At 44.1% G+C, this 22,415-nt stretch overlaps 1 protein-coding gene across 2 annotated transcripts in view; it reads left to right on the top strand.

The window, feature by feature from the left end:
* LOC308485760 (uncharacterized protein) overlaps positions 1-22,415 on the top strand; it is a 233,316-nt gene that overhangs the window by 146,874 nt on the left and 64,027 nt on the right. For both annotated transcript variants that reach the window (XR_013990699.1, XR_013990700.1), the window contains one exon: positions 7,013-7,167. The gene's annotated coding sequence lies outside the window, so the exon portion shown is untranslated. The remainder of the gene's footprint in view (positions 1-7,012; positions 7,168-22,415) is intronic.

Raw genomic sequence — 22,415 nt, 5'->3', positions numbered from 1 at the left:
CCAGGCAAATTTCTCAGGCAGAAGTTCCGTAACTGGGGTCACCACGGAGAAGGCCTCTCTCTAATAGCCAGGTGCCTCCCTTCAGATTGCAGGGGTACCTTCAGGAGACCTGCCCTTGAAGATTATAGAGAAAAGGTAGGTACATATGGAGGCAGTTGGTCCTTCAAATATTCTAGTCATAAATTTGGAGGACTTAAAAGGTTAACACCAGAACCTTGAATTAGGCCTAGAAACTGTGTGCCAACGAGGGTGGCACAGCACAGACATAATATGATCATAATGCTTAATTCAGTTAGTAATCTAGCAACCTATATTTTTCATTAACTGCAGCTTTTAAGCAGTCTTTTAGGTCAAGTGTGTATAGTTTGGCCCTTTCAGATCTCCTTTCAAAACTCAGAGCAGCTATAACCTCATTTGCCTAAGCTTTGTTTCTCTATGAATGGAAGGAAAGTTGCACTCACAGAAGGGTCTGCTCATGAACTCTCCTTTCATGAATGGAGAATTCATGGAGTGACAGTGTTAGATATACAATCCTGTGCCTCTGTGACAGTTGTAGTAATGGAAGAGTTTATGAAGATAAATATTTGAAAGGACATTAACTATGTAAGACTGTTATAGGCATAACTGCTAACTAGACATACTAGCTGCCTGCTAACTTGGTTAGTGAATTGGGAGCAAGCCTTGGGTGACTGCTCTTGGATAAGAGCAATTCCCCCCCCCCCCTTTAGCACATTTTAAAAGTGGAAAAGAAGTGAAAGCCTGCTTAACCCCTTACAGATGTTAAAAGTGGCTACAGGAAGGAATAGCACTGTGGCAGCAAACGCTGCCTCAAGATGCATGAATTAATTTATAGGGCTAAAGCAGGCATAGGCAAACTCAGCCCTCCAGATATTTTGGGACTACAACTCCCATCCTCCCTAGCTAACAGGACCAGTGGTCAGGGATGATGGGAGTTGTAGTCCCAAAACATCTGGAGGGCCGAGTTTGCCTATGCCTGGGCTAAAGAGAGCCCGAAAATGTCTGTTTGCAACCCCAATACCTTTGTGGGAGTTTTGCACTGTAATTTCACATGGTGAAATATGGGGTACAATCCTAGCGGACAGTTCTTTCCCACTGTTTAAAATTTCATGTGACATGATGGCATATCAATAAAAAAGCTGCTGCTCCATAATGTAACAAGTAAAAGATAAAGGTAAAGGGACCCCTGAGCATTAGGTCCAGTCGTGACCGACTCTGGGGTTGCGGCGCTCATCTCGCTTTATTGGCCTAGGGAGCTGGCGTACAGCTTCCGGGTGTTGTGGCCAGCATGACTAAGCCGCTTCTGGCGAAACCAGAGCAGCACACAGAAATGCCGTTTACAGTGCCACCTGCGTCCCTAATGCAACAAGTACTACCGTGTAAAAGGAACATTAGTAATTGGGACAGAAGCTCTATTATTAAAACCAGGAAAACAAATGCAATGAACCCCATGTCTGAATACAGCATACATGTGCGACGTCTTTTCAGATGTTTAAACGGAACATCTGTAGGGCATTGTAGGACCTGAGTTTTGCCTCTTTCCCAGTGTACTTTCTTTGTAACCACTTTGAACATCTACAAAGGACTGTGGGGAAAGTATGCATTCCTCAGGTTGAGTCCCAATTTACTAGCCAAATTAAGTAGGGACACAGCGTTGCACTGCAGTGTGCCCAGCGCTTCTGAATGTGTTGTATGATTCTGTCGGTGGATTTTAAAAATTAACTGAAAAGCTAATAGTAGATTCTTGTTACTGTTGTGTTAAATAGAAAGATCAAAACTGGGTATTCTATCCTTCAAAAAGAAAAAAAAGAAAATATGTGTCAGTTAATATAAAAGCAAATGGCACACTGTGTTTTTAAGTTCTAACAGTGAACTATCAAAATTTTTCTTTAATGATTTGAATATAGCCTGCAAAGGCTCATGAGATGAAATTTTTACAATGCTAGGCTTGTGCTTAATTTATATGAAACAATCAATTGCGTTTAAAGAATATTCAGGCATAAAAAGTTGGCTTGTAGGTAAATGATTCAGCTTCTCCCTTTCCTCTGTCAAACTGTAATCATCCTAGAGTGAGAAGCATTACATTGTTTTGGTGTTCTCACTGATTAGGGATATCTTGCAAGTGATTTGATTAAATATTGTCAGATTAAACAAATGGAAAGCTGGAAAAGAAAACCCTAACCAAATGGTAGACTCTATTCACATATAATTTAATGAAAATTGTTAGTTTATGCACCGCCATACCTTTTAATTTATTTGAAATTTTGGCCAACTGTTTATTTTCCCCCTCATGGTGATCGCAAGCTAGAGGAACATTCAGACAACAAGGAGGAAAATCCTTTAGCTGATGTAATAAGTATTGCTTAGTTTCAGTCCCTCTGGCATTGTCAGCCTGCAGATCATTAAAGATGTCCCGATTTCCATGTAGATGTTTACATGGATCTGTTGAATGGGTTGGCTGATTTCAATGAAAGATGTGCATTTTTCCATTCAAGACATGATAGAGCATGTTTCTTTGTTGAACTGAATGGGGCAATTCTGAGCACAGATCAGAACTTTAGTGTTCCCATGCAGTTTGTGAATTAGGACACCAATCTTCAAATGCTCCACAGTTGACATTCATGCTGAAAACAAATCCCAAGCCTCAGCCTTACATTTGTTTTAGGGCTACACAGACCAAAATCCAAAAGTTTAGTTTGGGAGAGGTATTAGCAGAGTTCTACTTGTGGAATTCAAACATGGGGCAGGAGGCAATTTCCTCCCCAGTTCTTCCTTTGCCCAAAGCTAATTTAGCCTTCAAAATCTGCACTACAGGTTTGACAGAGTCCCTGCAAAACAGCATGGTGAAAATTGCACCTTGCATTTATGAAAACTTCAACTGAATTGCAGCTCCTTTTACAATTGGAAGAGGCCTTTCTGTTTACAGGACTCCTTTCACTCTTAAAATGACCCAGCCTTCTCCAACCTCGTGCCCTCCAGATGTTGTAACTGAAATTCTCATCAGCCAAAGCCATCATGACCAATAGCCAGGAATTAGGGAGCCTGTAGTCCAAACTGTCCGTCCCCTACCAGATTAGGGGACGGCTGACATTAGGAAAGCCACACTAAAGTCTCATTGAAATGAATGAACATACCTTTGTCACAACTAGGGATGAAAGGAGGAAGCAACTTCTACCCTGTCCCATGTTCATAACAACCAACGCTGCTTTTGTTCTGCTACTCTTTGACCTCTGCTAGCTAATGTAACTAGTTATGTAATGAATTTCAATGCATTTCAATGGAATGGCAACATCACAAACAATTCAGAAAACAATGTAATTATTTTGTAAGGTTTACAAACTGAAAGAAATCCCATAATGAATACTACTTTTATTCACTTGTGTGATTTTTGTTTGACCTTGGATGAACATGTGACTTGTGGCAAATTTCCATTCCAATTTCCATTTCTGATGCAAATCTCCAACATCCCTAGTCAAAACTAAGTCATTATATTGATTTTAGTAGGGCATGAGGAGATTTTGGTCATATAGTTAATTTTGAATTTCCCTTAAGTTCCCCTCAAAAATGTATTTTAAAGGCCTAGCTCATGCTGACTGAAAAAAAGGGGAATTAAATGTGCTTAACTCTAGGAATGTGCCCAGGATCATGTTAGCAAACCAGGTCTCTGAAGCTGCATTGTATGATTTGTGTGATTCACACGCCTGTCTGTGAGGAGCGTGAGAAGGGAAGACAGGCTTATCTTTCTTCCGGTATGAGACTAAAATTGTACTTTCACTTTTACGCTTTGGATTCTTCTTCTCTTGGATCTGAGAGCGAGCACCATGATTGCTTGTCTGTATATTCTGTAAATAAATTAGTAGTTTAGAACTACAATGTCTCTAACTTCTTGCTGGGTTAAGCCAGAAGGATAGTATGCTTACACCAGCTGGTGTAGGTCGCTGGGAGTGCCCTGGAGAAGAAGGGGATGCCTTTTCCAGAGCTACGCTCTCCGGAGTATGTCCAGAGGAATGGGGGCTGCAGACACCCCAGGACATTTTCTCCCAACAGATCATGCCCAACATTTGCCCACCTCATCTTTGCAATCTGAATAATAATCCTAACTGGCTTATTTTCCAGAGGGAAGTATTCATATAAACATGAATAATTGTGGCATACAAAATCAAATTGCATTTCTGGCACCATTATCTGAAATACATTTACTTCTGAGGAGGTCAAATTGCATTTCATGATGATTCTTTCAGGTAAGTGTGCTTAAAGTCTCACTCTGGTCATTTCTCCCTTAAAGTTCCCGCCTGATAAGGCTACCAGTCCCTGGCCAGGTTTAGAATGTACTAAGGTAGGCAAAAGAAAAGATGAGGAAGCAGGGGCGGAGGAAGGGGGGTGCGGTGGGTGTGGGCCGCCCAAGGTGTCACCACTGGGGGGGGGGATGACAAAATGCCATGTGGCACTCACCGTGGGGCGTGCAGTGCGCCCAAGCCACGCATCTCTCCTGGGAGAGATGCGGTAGCTTGGGCGCGTGCAGGCTCCGTGCGCCGGTCTGCCCGCTGCCTCCCCAGCTGTAGGGCGGCTGATTGGGAGGAGGCAGGCAGACCCTGGAGGCCCCGCGGTGTGCCCCACCCTGTCCCTATGAGCGGCTCGCCCCGCCCCTGGGTGCGCCGCCCCAGGCGCCCAAGTAGCTTCCTCCACAGCTGTGAGGAAGTTCTGTAAACAACAACAACAACAATTTATTATTTATACCCCGCCCATCTGGCTGGGCCTCCCCAGCCACTCTGGGCGGCTTCCAAAAAAATATTAAAATACTGTAATACATCAAACATTAAAAGCTTCCCTAAACAGGGCTGCCTTCAGATGTCTTCTAAAAGTCTGGTAGTTGTTGTTCTCTTTAACATCTGGTGGGAGAGCAGGCCTGGCAAAATCTGTTGGTTATCAGGCAACCTCCTAGGTTTGTTTCAAATTCCTGTAACATTTGTTGTGTGAGTGATTCCTTTGCCCCGATGCTTTGTCATAAAGGGTAATGTGTTTCTGCCTGCAAGCCTTCCATAGTTTTCATCAAACTTTTCCTTTTCGTTCAGCAGTTGACCTTATTTTGCACAGACCTTAGTTCCTCGTGTTCTTACCGTAGGTGAGTTCAGGCACTGCATCTCAGAATGCCAGCAGCCTGAGAGACAGGCTATCATTATAAGTCAGCCAGTCTACAATCTCACCCATGTGTTGCATGGGGTGTAAATATTGGATGATTGTATTTCAGAAGCCTACTCACCTATCTCAGTGAGAAAATTCAGGCAGTCGTGATATTTTTTGAGCTATGTTTCTAATTTTGTATAGATACATATTTACAAAAATGCCAGTTTAGCGTGAAACATTCTCACATTAAGAGGTGATTATTGGCTACTTAGACTGGCATAGTTCCCCTGGCTGTAGTTTTTGAATTACTACCTTAAATTTAGGACTGCCAACTGATTACATTTTAAAAACCACATTAGCTATCAGACTTTTAACTGATTCATTGACTTATACTTTTAAAATTTATATGCTTCAGAACTTCATTGAAATCTCTCCTTTGAAGATCAAGAAATAAAGGTTTCTCTTCAGTATGAGAAAAAAGCAAAAGCTGTAATCCTCAACCCACAGACCTGTGACTAAGTCCCATTGAATTATATAAAAGTAGAATAGACATGGTTAGGGTTGTGCTGTTAGTGACCAAACCTACCACTCTTTGTTAAAACATTTTTAATGAACATATGGAATCTTCTCTATGACATTAAGGCACCTAAGCAGAAGAGGAAAGACTTCAAAAATAAATGAGTACAAAGCACCATTTGACATTGATTTCAGTGGATTCATGATTGAAGTACAGTAGTTGAATGATTTGTATTGTTAGAAGGAAAAAAGTAAAGAACAAACCCAAATTCTCTGATAACAATGGCTTGGGAGATCAGGGGGGAGTTCGTAGGATAGTGTGTTAGTGCTTCTCTGCTGACCTCTGCTAGTGACACGGGGCGGGGGGGGGGATGGGACTCCACTGTAGCAGAGGTGGAGTATTGATGGTTTTGAATCCACTGGATCTGAAGTCCAACAGATTCCTAGAGAGTCTTTACTATTGGGCCCTTCATCTACTCCAGCCTGGAGCGTGTGTAGTGAAAAGCAGGAAAGAAACCATCCTTTACTAGGCTGTGGAATGCCCTCCCATCAGATGTTAAGCAGATGAGTAATTATATAACATTTAGGAAACACCTGAAGGCAGCCCTGTATAGGGAAGCTTTTTAATGTTTAATGTTTTACTTTGTTTTTATTTGTACTGGAAGCAGCCCAGAGTGGTTAGGGCAACCCAGTCAGATGGGCAGGGTACAAATGTTGTTGTTGTTGTTGTTCTCCTCCTCCTCCTCCTCCTCCTCCTCCTTCTTCTCCCCCCCCCTTCTGCCCTGATATGTGGAAGCCAATGGACCTATGGACCTTTTGATGTGGCTGTAGATTTCACACGTTGTTCCCCTCCATACTTTGCCCACATTGTTCCTGTAAAGCAGGAGGGCCAGATTTGATGAAGTGAACATGCATGAGCTTTTTGTTATTGAGCATTTTTTAGGATTAGGCCCCCAAAACGGACTTTGGACATGCCTGTTGTAAAGAATGAGCAATTTATTTGCCTAGCATCCATAACATTTAAGAAGATACCTGGAGGATCAGAAGGGGATCCTAATATATTCCCAATGTTCAACCATAAACCTACAGATTTTCCAGTTTGCTATAAGTGGAAGGAAATCAGTGCATCTGCATGTCATTGAACGCTTAAGAGTCCATATCATTCAAATCCTTCTTTATGGACAGACTCCTTCACCATGAGGGACATATCCTGATGGTTACAAACATTTTAGTACATGAATTTCACTGTTTATTTATTAATGCTGCTTAAACTGTTTCTGCCTCAGCAGTCTGAGCCATCCTTGCCTATCTTAATCCAAATATTTAGTAGCATATCTGCTTTTCTCATCATTAGGTACATCAGAATGTGCACTGATATATGTCGTGAACAGGGATGGAGTGAAATAATTATTTCTCTGGAAAAATTCCACTGCTGTACTGGTAGTGTGCTGGCAGCTGGATGTGACCCTGGAATTTGTGTTGCATGAACAAAGGTAGAGAGGAATCAAGGTCAGTGAATTCATTGCTATTAATTTGCAAGCTCATTTTTTACCTTGTTGCAACATCGGATATTTGAAGATGGATGGTATTAAATATTATATTTTATGTAGGCTACAATCTTCTTAATTGTTTTATTACTATATTTCGCCAAAAGCAGTTTAAAAGTCATGAGCTTTAACAAGCTCCTTTTATACCATTCACTGCCTCTGAGTATTTTGCAACTTTGTTCCTTGGGAGATGTTACCAAAGCACTATGACTTTTGCTCTTTTTCCTCCTGAAAAAAGGGAAGTTGACAATTAATCCTCAGTAATAATCCAAGAATGTGAGAAGTGGGAACGATCCTCAATAGTGGGCTGGCGTGCTTTGCTGTTCTTGTTTAATTCCTAGTTAGCCCCGTTCCCGAATGTTTTCACTTTGCCTTTTTTGTGTTTTTATTTTGCCTTTCCGCTCTGAACATAGAGTGCTCAAGGCAGCGAATTTCATTAAAACAACAGAAACTCCAATACACATTACACAATGAAAACAATTAAAAATCACAAAAGTATCACTCAGTAAAACAAACCATCAGAAAACACACAAAATCAGATTCAAGGGAGGCCAGTAAGGTCTACTGAATACCCTCCAGGTGTCCTGATTTTCCAGGGACAGTCTTGGAATTACGAAAGCCATCCTGGCTTCTGGTTTGGTCCCGGAATGCCCCTATTTAACCCACCAGTGATTCCACTGCTGAACTTGAGGAAGAAGATGAGCTGGCTCTTGCCTCGAGCGATGGCAGCTGCAGCTGCAGAGGCTGTGAGGGAGCACCATGTTGCCTCTCCATGGCTGCTGTTGGCCTCTTCCTTTGGCAGCTCGTAGTGGCTGCTGGAAGGCAGGCAAGGAGGAGGAGAGGCTGCCACCCAGCCCCAAATGATGCGCTGGCTCTGAGGGGCAGGCAGAGGGCAGAAGCACCCTGGGTGGGAAGAAAGGGAGAGTGAAGCAGAGTACAAGGAATCTTGATTTTATTTTTTTTATTTTTTAAATGCTTTGTGCATGTAATCTTAAAAGGTAAAGGTAAAGAACCCCTAACAGTTAAGTCCAGTCACGAATGACTCTGGGGTTGTGGCGCTCTTCTCGCTTTATTAGCTGAGGGAGCCGGCGTTTGTCCGCAGACAGTTTTTCCAGGTCATGTGGCTAGCATGACTAAGCCACTTCTGGCAAAACCAGAGCAGCGCATGGAAACGCCATTTACCTTCCCACTGGAGCAGTACCTATTTATCTACCTGCACTTTGACATGCTTTTGAACAGCTAGGTTGGCAGGAGCAGGGACCGAGCAACGGGAGCTCACCCCGTTGTGGGGATTCGAACCGCCAACCTTCCAGTCGGCAAGCCCTAGGCTCGATGGTTTAGACCACGGCACCACCCGTGTCCCTACATCTAATCTTACCCCTTTCTAAAATTTATTTATTGGTGTGTATTTTTCTTTTTGTAAATCTGCCAAAGAATAAAATTAAATAAAATTGGGATTATGGGATTTTCTAAGGACGGTGGAGGGGGTGTGTCCGGTGTCCTGTTGGTGTAAGCGGTGTTGGCCCTTCTCATATGTAGCATAATCCTGCTGCTGTTGCTGCATTGGACAATTATTTCCGATTGCTAATTTTCAAGGAGTGTGTGTCCTTTACGTTCACACTGATAGTCCCATTTCAACATTAGCAAAGACGAACATTTATTTTTTTCTTTTCCCAACAATTGGGTTATTTCAACATAATAGTGCACACACACACACACACACACACACACGTAGATGGAAAGAAAATTTCCCACAGATAGCTTACAAAAATACCTTTATTAATAATGATGGCAAATGACATCTTCAAACCAATTATTCTTGCCCCATGCAGCAACCTTCACCAGCTGCTTTTGAAACAGCTAACATACCATTCCTTGTTTATGTAGATTTGACCTGTCTCATAATAATTAGCAGGTATTTCCATTAAAAAAGCAGAAGAGTGCCCTTATGTTCACTGTCATCATAGCATTGCAGCAGGTGTTCTAATGCAAATATTTAGGATTAAAATGCCAGTGCTGTAATTGAATAGTCTCTGTTAAATGAATCAGAGCTTTCGACCAGCCTGAGTGCTGGGATCGCTAAGCACTGTGGCTTGATAGCAGTGTAGCTTGCAGTGGTTATACATCATGGCTACATATACTGTGGACATTGGTTGATACAATGGTGGCCGTTGAGGAAGGTTGTTGTGCAGTGATGGGTTCTAATCTGGCATTTCACATGGTTTTATTTCTATGGATCATGGCATCAGTGCAGCTGGCACAAGTCGAAACTAAAATGTACCCTTCCTGAAAAGCTCCTCTCTCAGATGTGTCTTGGAAAGAACAGCTAACATCCTGACCTTAATTGTTGCAGAAAATATCAGAGCACTAATCTTTATATTTCCCAGAAATATCTCGTTATCACCCTGCTGTATGCAGGAACCGGCCTTCACACAGTCAATGGAATTCTCTTGTAAAGTAAATTTACGACTCAGGAACTGTAAAGATAAAGATGTGGTCTTCCCAAAATTAAGGTTGTGTCCTCTGCACTTCAAACTTATCTCGCAAAGCCCAGTGGTACACTAGAGAGAGCAAACAACAGTTCAAAGGACTTGATGTTGTGCTATTTACTCACCAAGGAAGCCCCCTGCCCTCTCTATAGCCGATAGCTAGAGTCAAAGTATACTTAAACCCATTGTTTTCAATGGTTTGTTAGCTCACCGCTCCAACAGGACCCCTTCTTTACTTCTCAGTGATCTCAGGGATCAAGCCTCTTAGGCTTCACTGGACTACAGACCAAGAAACGGTGTGAGGTTGTTGTGTTGCTGGCATAGGATTTGAAGGGGAGCGCTTAACTCTTGCAGAAGGCACACAGCTCGGCTCCTTGACTTTGTACTCCTCTATTTTCCCTCTCTTGTAGTGTGAATACTGTGGCACATTGCTGTATTCCCTTTTTCTAGGCTTTGGGTAGTTAGGGACTTTTTAACTCTTATACCTTTTTTATTACAATGGTGTTGTATGTACTGAATGATTATTTGCTGCCTGTATATCAAGAGAGTTTGTTGGATCTATACACATGTGGGCTCAGATGTTTGCCTCTTAACCGTTGGGAATTCCTTGCTGTCATCTTGGGGTAATCAGGTGGTGAGGAGAGCACAGAGCCTTACCCAGCAACTATCAGGGAATGATGGTGGTAAAGGGAGTGTCATCCAGCTGTGTGGTTGCAGATTTGATATATGATGAATCAGCCTCTGTTTGCTAATTAATTCATTGGATGCCAAAGAAATTTGCAGCTGATTCAAAATTTTGTATATTTACATAGCTTCACAAAGCACAGGATCAGAAAATGTTAGCAACAAACAAAACACAGAAACACTGGACTTATCCATTGTTCCAGACTGTATTTTGATTTTCTTGGCTGGCTGGTGCTTTCACCTCCAGGAACAGAGAACAAAGACAGAGGAAGGCATCGTGCTTGAGTGTGTACAGTTTGTCTCTTTACATGATGGAGTCCCCCTCCCTCCAGAACTTGACCACCTCTTTTCACTCTGAATTGGAATCCTTCAAAGGTTGTTTCTTCATAGAAAAGGAACTACAATCCAGCTTTATATGCATATCTTTTAAGGTCAGAGGTGATTCTTCCTCCCATCACATTTTTACAAGTGGCTTGGGCAGATATTGCAGCCTTCCAACAACATTATGAGTGGCCATTATATCACATTTGATTGTTTCCATGCATGTTGCCCGAAGCCTGTTTTCCCTTTTTGCAATGCATCAATTTTTCCAAGGCCAGTTCAATACATTTTGCTGCTTGAGACAGCTGGATTTAATTTCAATATGTCGTGTTCTCCACTATGCCTGAAATTTGGATTGCATTTATATCCCCCCTTTTTCTCCAAGGAGCTCAAGGTAGCATACATGGTTCTTCCTGCCTTCTCAAAATAATCCACACAACAACTCTGTCAGGTAGGTTAGGCTGAGAGGCAGTGGCTAGCCCAAGATCACCCAGCAAGCTTCATGGCCAAATGGGGAATTTGACCCCTGGTTTCCTGGGTCCTAGTCTGACACTCACCACCCCACTGCACTGATTCTTATTTAGGGGACTGAGGAAAGACACCTTGTCCCTGTTTCCTGACCTCTAGTATCTGCAGTATCAGGCAGCTGCTTCTCTCTGTCTAATGTTTGGACTAGCCCTTTACTAGAAAGAGCCTGAATGAGCTCTTCCTCTTTAGCTCATGCTGTGGAGCCCAGAGGGACAGAAGTATGCAAGAAGGATTTCCTAACTAAGCTTTGCTCCACTTAAAGAAGCCCAGCATGCTCACCTTCCCTAAAGGCTGTTCTTGCCACACAGGCTGCTAGAAATGTTTATGCTTTGTGACTTTCTAACATGTTCTTCTCATTTCCATTGTTTAGTTTCCTTTCCTAAATTTGGGAATTACTCCAGGATCTAGATCTAGAGGTTTTACTATAGACAGTACGGATGTACACTGTGGCTATCATCAGCATGGGTGTCTAACACAGCTGTCCCTGATGACTATAGATAAAAGAATCTGTATTCCCCTCCTCTGTCAATTGCTCTGCAACAGCAGTGCCTCTTGTATAATATGTTGCTAGCAGCTAGAACATGGCTTTAGCATGCAGATCTAGGCTGGCTAACCTCTACTGGTTGTTGGGCTCAGCTCCTATCAGGCCCAGCCAGCATGGCCAATGGTCAAGGTTGATGGGAGTTGATCTAGAGCAGGGGTCAGCAAACTTTTTCAGCAGGGGGCCAGCCCACTGTCCCTCAGACCTTGTGGGGAGCTGGACTATATTTTGAAAAATAATAATGAATGAATTCCTATGCCCCACAAATAACCCAGAGATGCATTTTAAATAAAAGGACACATTCTACTCATGTAAAAACACGCTGATTTCCGGACCATCCGTGGGCCGGATTTAGAAGGCGATTGGGCCGGATCCGAGCCCCGGGCCTTAGTTTGCCTACATATGATCTAGAGTGATCTACAAAAATCTCAAACTCTGACATAAGTGATGGATAGAACCAGGGCCCTCTTTAGCATATGCGCCGCTGGGGTGCAAAGATCCGTCCAGTGCCCCCAAATTTAGTTTAGCCCCCCAATTAACTTTTATTATGCTTATGTCAGACACCACGCTTATGCCTTATCTCTTGTTTACAAAAGAAGGGAGGAAAAAGAAACAAACTTTATTTGCTCATTTATTTACAGTACACTTATACTTAAGTATACACCACCACCACACTTAAACTTATAAGTATTGTTTAGGCACCTACTTAGGAGAAACATCAGTCGTGTCAAAGATGCTGCTGACCCTGCTGCCGCATAGCAGCTCAATACAATACGTAACATAATATTTTGATGTAAGAGTTAATTTCGCGTGCACGGCGCCGTTGAGAATGACAAGTGCCATTGTTGAGTCTGACAAGTGCCGCCATTGTGAATGACATCACAAATGTCTTTGGTAAATGAGCGCCCAAGTCCAAAGTCTTTTAGTGAAACAGTAAGTATACATTTTGGTAATACCTAGGTATATATGTATTTTGTTTTTCTAGCTTGATCAAAATTATTTATTATTTCATAACAGGTAGATAGTTAAGAGCTTAGGTGGCTTCAGCAGCGGGCGCCTGGTGCCCCCCAGAATTCAGCGCCCGGGTGCCCCGCACCCCTTGCACCCCTGGGTAAAGATGGCTCTGGATAGAACTATACCAGGGATAGGGAAGTTCAGGCTTTGGAGCCCCTCTGAGTAATTCTTGGGACTCTCCCTAAACCACATCCCATCACCAGCTAACCTTCCCCCCCCATCTCAGGTCACGCCCCTCATCAGTCCTGTTCTTCAACCTTCTTGGGTGTTTTTCACTTGGCTAGAAAGCATTCTTGAGCTCTGATAATGCCTCTTGCTGCATAGATAGGGACATTTGAGTATGGGTAGAAACAAGATAGAGAGAGAGATGTTTATGGGTAGAATGACACCTACTGTAGAAAGGTAGAACTAACATTTTTTGCTATACTCATGTCATACCCCTCAACTGTCCTGATAAAATTAGGATCCTGCATTGCAATCTTGCCCCCCCCCCTCAAAAAAGCACTTCTTGTGGGCCTTCTCCTGCAGGGCCCAAAACACACTTTTTAGGCACTGGGGGAGCACGGGCCCCAAAAAGTACCGTATTTTTTGCTCTATAAGACTGACTATTTCCCTCCTAAAAAGTAAGGGGAAATGTGTGTGCGTCTTATGGCGTGAATGCAGGCTGTACAGCTATCCCAAAAGTCAGAACAGCAAGAGGGATTGCTGCTTTCACTGCGCAGCGATCCCTCTTGCTGTTCTGGCTTCTGAGATTCAGAATATTTTTTTTCTTGTTTTCCTCCTCCAAAAACTAGGTGCATCCTGTGGTCTGGTGCGTCTTATAGAGAGAAAAATACGGTACATCTTTGGGAGCTGCGACCTCACACATGCCACGTGACTCGTGTGGAAACACAGCCCTGGAAGACACGCATCCCAGTTTTTGACTTCAGTGTTTTGGAAAGCATGTCATGTTGGGTCTGCCCACCAACTGGCATTTGGCCTCTAGCAGGGAACAGGTCCCTCAGGCTGAAAAAGGTTCCCCAATTCTGGGCTAGATTAAAGGGCTTCTGAGTATTATTATTTTTCCAGAGTCAGCTCCAGATCTGAGGTGTCCTTAGCAATGAGCCTTCTGGTAGGGTTCTCTCCTCTATTGGTAGGCCTCAGAGGTGGCAGCCACCATTTTCATGCCCTAGAATTCCCCATTGGGAGAACAGTGGTATTTAGACCCAGCCACCAGGTGATTCCTGGACTGTGTGGCAGAACACTGGATCACAGGAAGCTGCCTTATGTCAAGTCCATTGATCTCATTATTGTCTACCAAGACTGGGAGCGGCTTTCTGGGTTTCTGGCAGGGATCTCTCCCAGCCCTGTCTGAAGAGATGGAGGATTGAACCTTGAGCCTCCTGCATTCACACAGATGCTCTACCACTGAGCTATGGCCCTTCAGCTAATGCCAGGTGTTGATGCTGGCCCCAGTTCATTTGAAAGACTGGATCTATTGATCATAAAGACATTTTGTGAAATGGTTTTACTTCCATGCTATGTCATGTCTGAGAACAGATGTCTTTTTATGCCACAGACAATGGATAGGAGTGTCTATTCCAGCAGCCTGCACGTTTCCAATATGGAACATTAGCTCCCAAAATGATTTCAGAAGTCTGAAGCTGCTGGCTGTCGATAGAGAAACATCCATGAGTGGTAATGATTTAAAAGGCTGTCTTATGGGAATTTTTTTGTGATTCAACATTAGGCTATTTTTTAAAAGAAGAGGAAGAAGAAGAAGAAGAAGGATGTTTATAATGATGATAGGAAACCTTCACTAAGAAAATCTGCAGGTAACTCAAAGGAGATGAGACAAATAAGTAAGAAAGTGTGCATAGTTTGACTGCAGAAAAGTCAAAAGGTCCTGAGTATAATATATTAGAAAATAGCTAAATGTGGGGTTGCATTTCTGAGATAAACATTATGTGCCAAATTGGCTGCCTTGGGAAAAGCAGCAGTTTGGAAAAGGATACTGGAGTATGTTGGTGGCAAATTAATAATAGGTATATTAAAAGGAGACTTTCTGGATACCAAGGTCCAGGTTTGGGGCAAGTACTCTTTGGTGAGAGAACCCCAGCAGAGATATAAAATCACAAAACATGCAGCAAAGTAAAGTGTGGAAATATAGGCTGTTGGATTTTAAAAATATGCCCTTGTGAGTTCCAAAAATTTGCTCTCTCCCAGCATAGGAAAAGGTAAATATGGTTAGTTAAAAATTGGTTTACTTACAAACTCTCAAAAAGTTAGGTTCATACATCAGTCAGAAAGGTTGCACAGCCTGTAAAACTTAGTTTAGTTTCAAAGTGGTCAAAGTTTCTAAATTGTTGGTATTATTGGAGCAAACAGCTTAGACCTCCTCACACATTTAGCTTCCTCAGTAGACTGGAGGTTGAATAATAGGCTTGATTAGCTTCCTCCCAAGGTGAAGGGGAGTGACCTAGCTAAGCCTGGCAGGACAGCTTACTCTATGGCATTAACCCCTTCATGCATTAATTAGACTTAAGCATGTTGGTTATATGAAGCTGGTTATCCCACAGAGTACAGTAATGGTATTTGGCTGTTTCAACAGAAGCATATCAGTGTGTCACCCAGTGCTCTGATCAAAAGAACCACACATAAAGGGAAAATATTGATGAAAGGCAAATGAGAATGGATTTATGCGTAACCTATTTCCTTGATTAATTTCTAGCATATTAGTTTTAGCAGTGCCCATGTGTTGCCTATAGGTAAGGTATGGGCCACATATAAACATATGGGTGATGTGGAATATACCGGTACCTCAACTTTCTTATCTCTCTCTCTTTCTCTCTTTTTTTAAAAAAAAGAGAAACCAGAAACAGCTATCAAAGATGAGAATCAGTCCCACAAATTTAGTCAAATGCCCTAACCCTCCATTGCATCATACAGTTCAGTTTTTAGAAGTGTTCAGATCCATATGTATATTTTTCTCTTCTTGAAACTTCTTCATTAAGTTACCAGTGCTTACATACTATCTTTTTAGTATATGCATTATAGATGGATGCTCCAGTTTTACAAAGACTGCCAAGTTAACAGCCTTCAATTAGTCAAAAAGATAGTCCTCCTCTAATCACAAACTCAGCAGGCAATTGAATCAAAGGATTTAAAATCTATTTCAGCAATGCCTCCCAGATAACAGCATTGATCTGGATTGTCCCCTTTCACATTTTCTTGTCTGGCAAAGTAAAGTTTAATAGAACCCGAGATGCAGGATGGCGGCTGTACTGCAGAATATATGTAATTAAATGTCTTTCAGAGACACAGGCTTAAGCAGATCCAACATAGGTAAAGGTAATAGGTTCTGTTAAATTATTGAATGTAAATGATGTGCAGGGGCAGGCTGAACAGCTGATTCCATCCAGTTTGGGTCACTGGTACTCAATCATACATCCATTCCACGCGGCTCCATCTGTTGTGTGACATTGCTTTTCAATTCATCCCATTCTATCCCGTCCCATCTGTCCCGTCCCATCATGCACCTTTTGTAAACATTTTTTGTGTACACGTTTTTGTATACACATTTTTGTGTGTACTTCTTATGTAGAATGCACACTTGTCGATGCTTTCACCAGTAAAATTTGCATTATGTATACATCTTTTATGCAAGATGTGATGGTATTTTTGAGCTAACCTTTTGCACACTGAAAATGCATTGCAAAACTGGGAGAAGGGTATAATCTGAATGGGAGTTGTGTTCTGATCCACAAGCAAGTTCAGGAGCATCATGTCAGGTCAATCTGCTGTAAAAAAAATGGGCCAAACAAACCAAACCTCCTCCTCTCCCTACTAGTACGGGTGTATGTAACATAAACACCAATCTACTTGATTTCTCATCTACCTAAAGGAGGGAATCCAAGTTGAAATAGGAGATGGGACTTAATGTGTTCATTAGTACAATATTGATTTCTACTAAGATGCCATAACAAACAAGTAAGTGCTTTCAACTCAGAGCTACTCCTTTAATAATCAGCCACTACCCCTGTGTTTTCCCTGCCTTTGAAGCTGGAAGAGCTTCAGAGCTATGGAATTTCCTGAGAGCAGTAGGGAGGTAACACTTCTCAATCCTGCTGGTCACTCCCAGCCACACTCAATGCTTTTATTCCCAATCATCTTTCCTTAAACATATATACAATCATGGGGTTGTAACCTGAGGGTGGACACCTGAATAGTGCTACACTGAATGTGCTTTCACCTGTGATATGCGAGAGACCTGCCTATTCCCATTGTGTATAGCTGCAGTAGTGCTGCATTTTTCAATATTCTTGGATCAATAAGGATCAAATGTTAAAGAACAGTTTCACAGCACACACCTAGACACATTTACTTGGGAGTAAGTCCTGTTGAAAACAGTGGGAATTACTTTCAAGTAAACATATAAGCCATGGTGCTGTAATTCACTTGCTTTTACGGCATTTCCTAAATTCTGTGCTACTTGTACTATAAATAGGTATCACACACACAATGGAGAAAAGCTAATGTGAGTTCTAGAGTCTCTCTCTCTCTCTCTCTCTCTCTCTCTCTCTCTCTCTCTCTCATGTTCATTTGCTTTATTTTCTCCTCTTTAATCAGTTTCATTCAATCACCCATCACTGTGAAGAGAATAAAGCAATTAACACCAGAGCAGTCACTATAACTATGTATGCACTAGTGTCTTAAAATGCAGTGAGGCCATTTCCCTTTGCTGTGTTTCAGGTCACATTTGCACATTGTTGAACACACTGGGGGGGGGGGGGTGCTTGCACATGACCTGCTTGGTTTCCCTTGGCCCTGTAACCTCAGCAACTCCTGTTCATGAAGCTATCATCTGCACATGTGCTGTAATCTGCACAGACGCAACAATCTCAAGTGTACACACCTCAGCTCATCCGTGAAGTGAATTTGGCTTCAGTTTAGTTGAGGCAGGCTTGAGGAGAAATGCCTCAAAGAAACTACAGGCAAGTACTGCATTGGGGGTAGCATTGTGTATACACTGATTCAAAACCCAGCGGTGGGAGCACACTAGAGCCAGAATAAATGGTAATGTGTACACAGCCTATGATTACATATAACCCAGACTCTATAATCAGTAAAACAAGTCTTTCAGAACGGACAGTAATGGAATTCATAAAGCAGACCCAAACCTTGGCCCATTTCCCATCCATTTGATACTCGCACGACAGCAACATCCCTCCCTCTGGCATTATTTCCTTCTCTTTTTAGCTGATGGCAACAGTCTACAAATGCTGAGTAAAAGCTATTTGATCAGATCCCCTTTTTTGCCATGTGCTGTATTATAAATGAAAACAAATCTAACTATCACAATTTTGACTGGGATACAGAGACAGGTGGATTACTGAGGTGCAAAACTTATGAAGTGATTCCTTATCTTGTTCCCTGTAGCACCACTTAAGCATTTACAGAGAATAATAATAAGAATTTAATAATAATAATAATAATAATAATAATAATAATTATACCCCGCCCATCTGGCTGGGTTTCCCCAGCCACTCTGGGCGGCTTCCAGCAATACAGTAGTTCTTCAGCAATTAAAAGCTTCCACTTGGGGGTCGCATAACTAGTTAGTATGCCAGAGTCTCGTTCGTTATTGGAATTAACCAGACAAATCGCTCCACCAACTAAGAATGGCCATGCACCACCACCCACAGAACTGAGAAAGAACTATCAATCTGTCAATCCTTTCCGTGTCCGGGCCAGGTGAGCTTTCCCGTGTCCTAAACAGAGTCACTTGCTAGCCTCTACCAGCGAGGGCAGAAGGTGAGAGTATCTGCTGGCAGTGGCGTAGCGTGGGGGGTGCCAGGGGTGCCAGCCGCACCGGGCGCAACATCTGCGGGGGGCGCGAGTCCAGAGGGAAGGGACAAGTTCCTTCCTCAGCCGGGCTCCCCGCCGCCGCCGCCGCCGCCACCAGCCTTGCGCCCTAGCGCGCGCGCCCCCCGCCGCCGCTGCGGCTGCGCTCCACTCACTGCTCGCAGGAGGAGCAGCCGCTGCAGCAGCGCTGACGCCGCCACCGACGCCTGGCCGGGCACGTGCAGCCTCCGCACCCTGACGCCGACGCCATCCCCTTCCCCCTTTTTTCCAGAGCTGGGGGAGGGGGAGGTTTTAAAAGGGGGTCTTGCATTGGTGATCCTGCAGCACTTTGGGCCGTACGACGCGAGCGCGCAGCACGGATCAGCCACGACCCCACCCCGTGCATTTCCCGGGGAAAAGTGCTCCGCGTGGGAGGCGCGTTTCCCCTTCATTCCCTCTCGTGCAAATCCTCCTTGGGTTCCCTCCCCCGTCTTTCCTCTCCCTGCCTCACAAAAGCCTCACCTCGTCGCCTCCTCGCTGCCTCTCGCCTCCGCAGGAGCGTTTCCCTCCGCGGAAGAAGGAGCAGGGCGCTTCTGCAACTTTGGATTGCAACTTCCTGCTTCCCTGGGAAACAGAGCCCGGCCGGGTCAGTTGTCCAGCGGAGGGCCAGTTCCCCCCTCCCTCCCCCCTCTCTCTCTGCAACCCTTGCGCCCCCCCCTTGCGTACTACTTGCAATGCAACTTCCACGCTCCATGCGCTTTCATAGAATCTGTCGAGCTGGAAGGGAGCCGAGGGTCATCTAGTCCCACCCACTGCAATGCAGTAATACGCCGCTGCCCCCCTACAAGGGATCGAACCTGCAACCTTGGCCTTATCAGCGCCGTGCTCTTAAACTGAGCCATCCGGGCTCCCCTTTCCCCCACCTTCTTGCGTGCCTGAACCTGTCCACGTTTTGCATTCTAACACTTGCAAGCTCCATCCTCCAGCAGTTCCCTGACGCCGGCTGCTCTTCCTTTCAGTCCAATACTTGGCAGCCATAAACTCGCACCGTGTCCAATATCCTATAAAAAGCATTAATCGGAATACCTTGCAACATTTCATCAAAGAAAATTGAGACGCCCTATTCCATAATAATAATAATAGTAATATTTTTTTTATTTATACCCTTCCCATCTGACTGGGCTGCCCCAGTCACCTTGGATAAAAATATAATAAAACATGAAACATTTAAAAAAACTTCCCTTCAGATGACTTCTGAAGTTGTAGAGTTACTTATCTCCTTGGCTTGGGGGTGTCTAATAAAAATAAAAATAAATTATTTATACCCTGCCCATCTGGCTGGGCTTCCCCAGCCACTCTGGGCGGCTTCCAAAAAAATATTAATACGTCAAACATTAAAAGCTTCCCTAAACAGGGCTGCCTTCGGATGTCTTCTAAAAGTCTGGTAGTTGTTCTTCTCTTTGACATCTGGTGGGAGGGTGTTCCACAGGGAAGGCGCCACTACCAAGAAGGCCCTCTGCCTGCTTCCCTGTAACCTCACTTCTTGCAGGGAGGGAACCGCCAGAAGGCCCTCGGCGCTGGACCTCAGTGTCCGGGCAGAATGATGGGGGTGGAGACGCTCCTTCAGGTCTACTGGGCCGAGGCCGTTTAGGGCTTTAAAGGTCAACACCAACACTTTGAATTGTGCTCAGAAACGTACAGGGAGCCAATGTAGGTCTTTCAATGTAACTTCATACATTATTATTATTGTTGTTGTTGTTGTTGTTGTTGTTTAGTCATTTAGTCGTGTCTGACTCTTCGTGACCCCCTGGACCAGAGCACGCCAGGCACTCCTGTCTTCCACTGCTTCCCGCAGTTTGGTCAGACTCATGTTTGTGGCTTCCCCTCCCCATCCAGCTTGGTTTCGCTAGCCACTCGGAAACCCGAACCCTATGGAAATAGGGATGTCAAGGTTGCAGGTTCGATCCCCGCACGGGACAGCTGCGTGGTCCTGCATCTTTCCTCAGGGCCTGCAAGACAGAGCTGTTCCACCTGGCCTTTGGTTTGGACTCAGTGGGACCCTTATGTCTTCCCTGCCCTTACAGTTTTGATTTGTGGGCTACTTTTAAAATGAGGCTGCTTTTCAAATTGCATTTTAACCTGTATTTTAAATTGGTCCCTCCCCCATTATGTTTCTATTGTAATTTTACCGGTGTTAGCCGCCCTGAGCCCGGCTCTGGCTGGGGAGGGCGGGGTATAAATAAAATGTATCATCATCATCATCATCACCACAGGGGGTTGGACTAGATGACCATCGGGTCCCTTCCGACTCTACGATTCTATGATTCTATAAAGTCAAGTGTTACCGAAAAAATCCGAGGGCGCGCTCGCACTCGAGTGCTAAAATCCACGGGTTAGGGGGCGCAAATTACTTGCCTTGCCCCGGGTGCTGACAACCCACGCTACGCCACTGTCTGCTGGTGTAGCAAAAGAGTATCCGCTCTTTTGCTACACCAGCTACAGGTTAGCATAATCAAGCAGACAAATAATAAAAGTCCTTGGGGAGATGTGCAGAGCTTTGTATCCACCAGTGCCCCACCCTTTTTTGGGCTCTCTGTCTGTTATTGCCAGCACTAGAACTGGACACTATCCCTCTCCCCTTGTCCAGGTACAGCAGGGGTTCCACTATGGTGGAGGTGCCGCCCTCCCAGGGGAGTCTGATGGAGAAGAACTGATACACCATCCAGCTAACAGCAGCAGTGTGTTAGTTTTTCACTTTTAGTTTAGTTTATTAACCAAAGAAACAAGTCACATTGAGTTAAATGGGGAAGTGTGTATGAGACATGAAAGTCTCATGGAAATGAAAAATAAATCAAGCTATAAAAAGGTAAAGGTAAAGGACCCCTGACAGTTACTTCCAGTCGCGAATGACTCTGGGGTTGCGGTGCTCATCTTGCTTTACTGGCCAAGGGAGCCGACGTTTGTCCGCAGACAGTTTTTTGGGGCCATGTGGCCAGCATGACGAAAGCTGTTTCTGGCAAAACCAGAGCATGGAAATGCACCTACTGTATTAAGCGAAATAGTGGGCTATAGACTTGGCTTAAATTGTGCAGCTGTTTAAATTTTTCATTCTGAAAAGCTGTGTTCTGAAGAGGTGGCAAATAGCAATAATAATAATAATAATAATAATTTGTTATTTATACCCCGCCCATCTGGCTGGGCCTCCCCAGCCACTCTGGGCGGCTTCCATAGAAACCAAGTTAAAAACTTCCCTGAACAGGGCTGCCTTAAGATGTCTTCTGAATGTCAGGTAGTTGTTTATCGCTTTGACATCTGCTGGAAGGGCGTTCCACAGGGCGGGCGCCACTACCGAGAAGGCCCTCTGCCTGGTTCCCTGTAGCTTTGCTTCTCGCAATGAGGGAACTGCCAGAAGGCCCTCAGCGCTGGACCTCAGCGTCCGGGCAGAACGATGGGGGTGGAGACGCTCCTTCAGGTATACTGGACCGAGGCCATTTAGGGCTTTAAAGGTCAGCACCAACACTTTGAATTGTGCTTGGAAACGTACTGGGAGCCAATGTAGGTCTTTCAAGACCGGTGTTATACGGTCTCGGCGGCCGCCCCCAGTCACCAGTCTAGCTGCCGCATTCTGGATTAGTTGTAGTTTCCGAGTCACCTTCAAAGGTAGCCCCACGTAGAGCGCATTGCAGTAGTCCAAGCGGGAGATAACCAGAGCATGCACCACTCTGGCGAGACAGTCCGCAGGCAGATAGGGTCTCAGCCTACGTACCAGATGGAGCTGGTAAACAGCTGCCCTGGACACAGATTTGACCT

Source organism: Podarcis pityusensis, assembly GCF_964106645.2.
Source record: "Podarcis pityusensis genome assembly, chromosome: 9".
Taxonomy (NCBI): Eukaryota; Metazoa; Chordata; class Lepidosauria; order Squamata; family Lacertidae; genus Podarcis; species Podarcis pityusensis.
The sequence above is the reverse complement of the archived record's forward strand: the minus strand, read 5'-3'. Positions and strand labels throughout refer to the sequence as shown.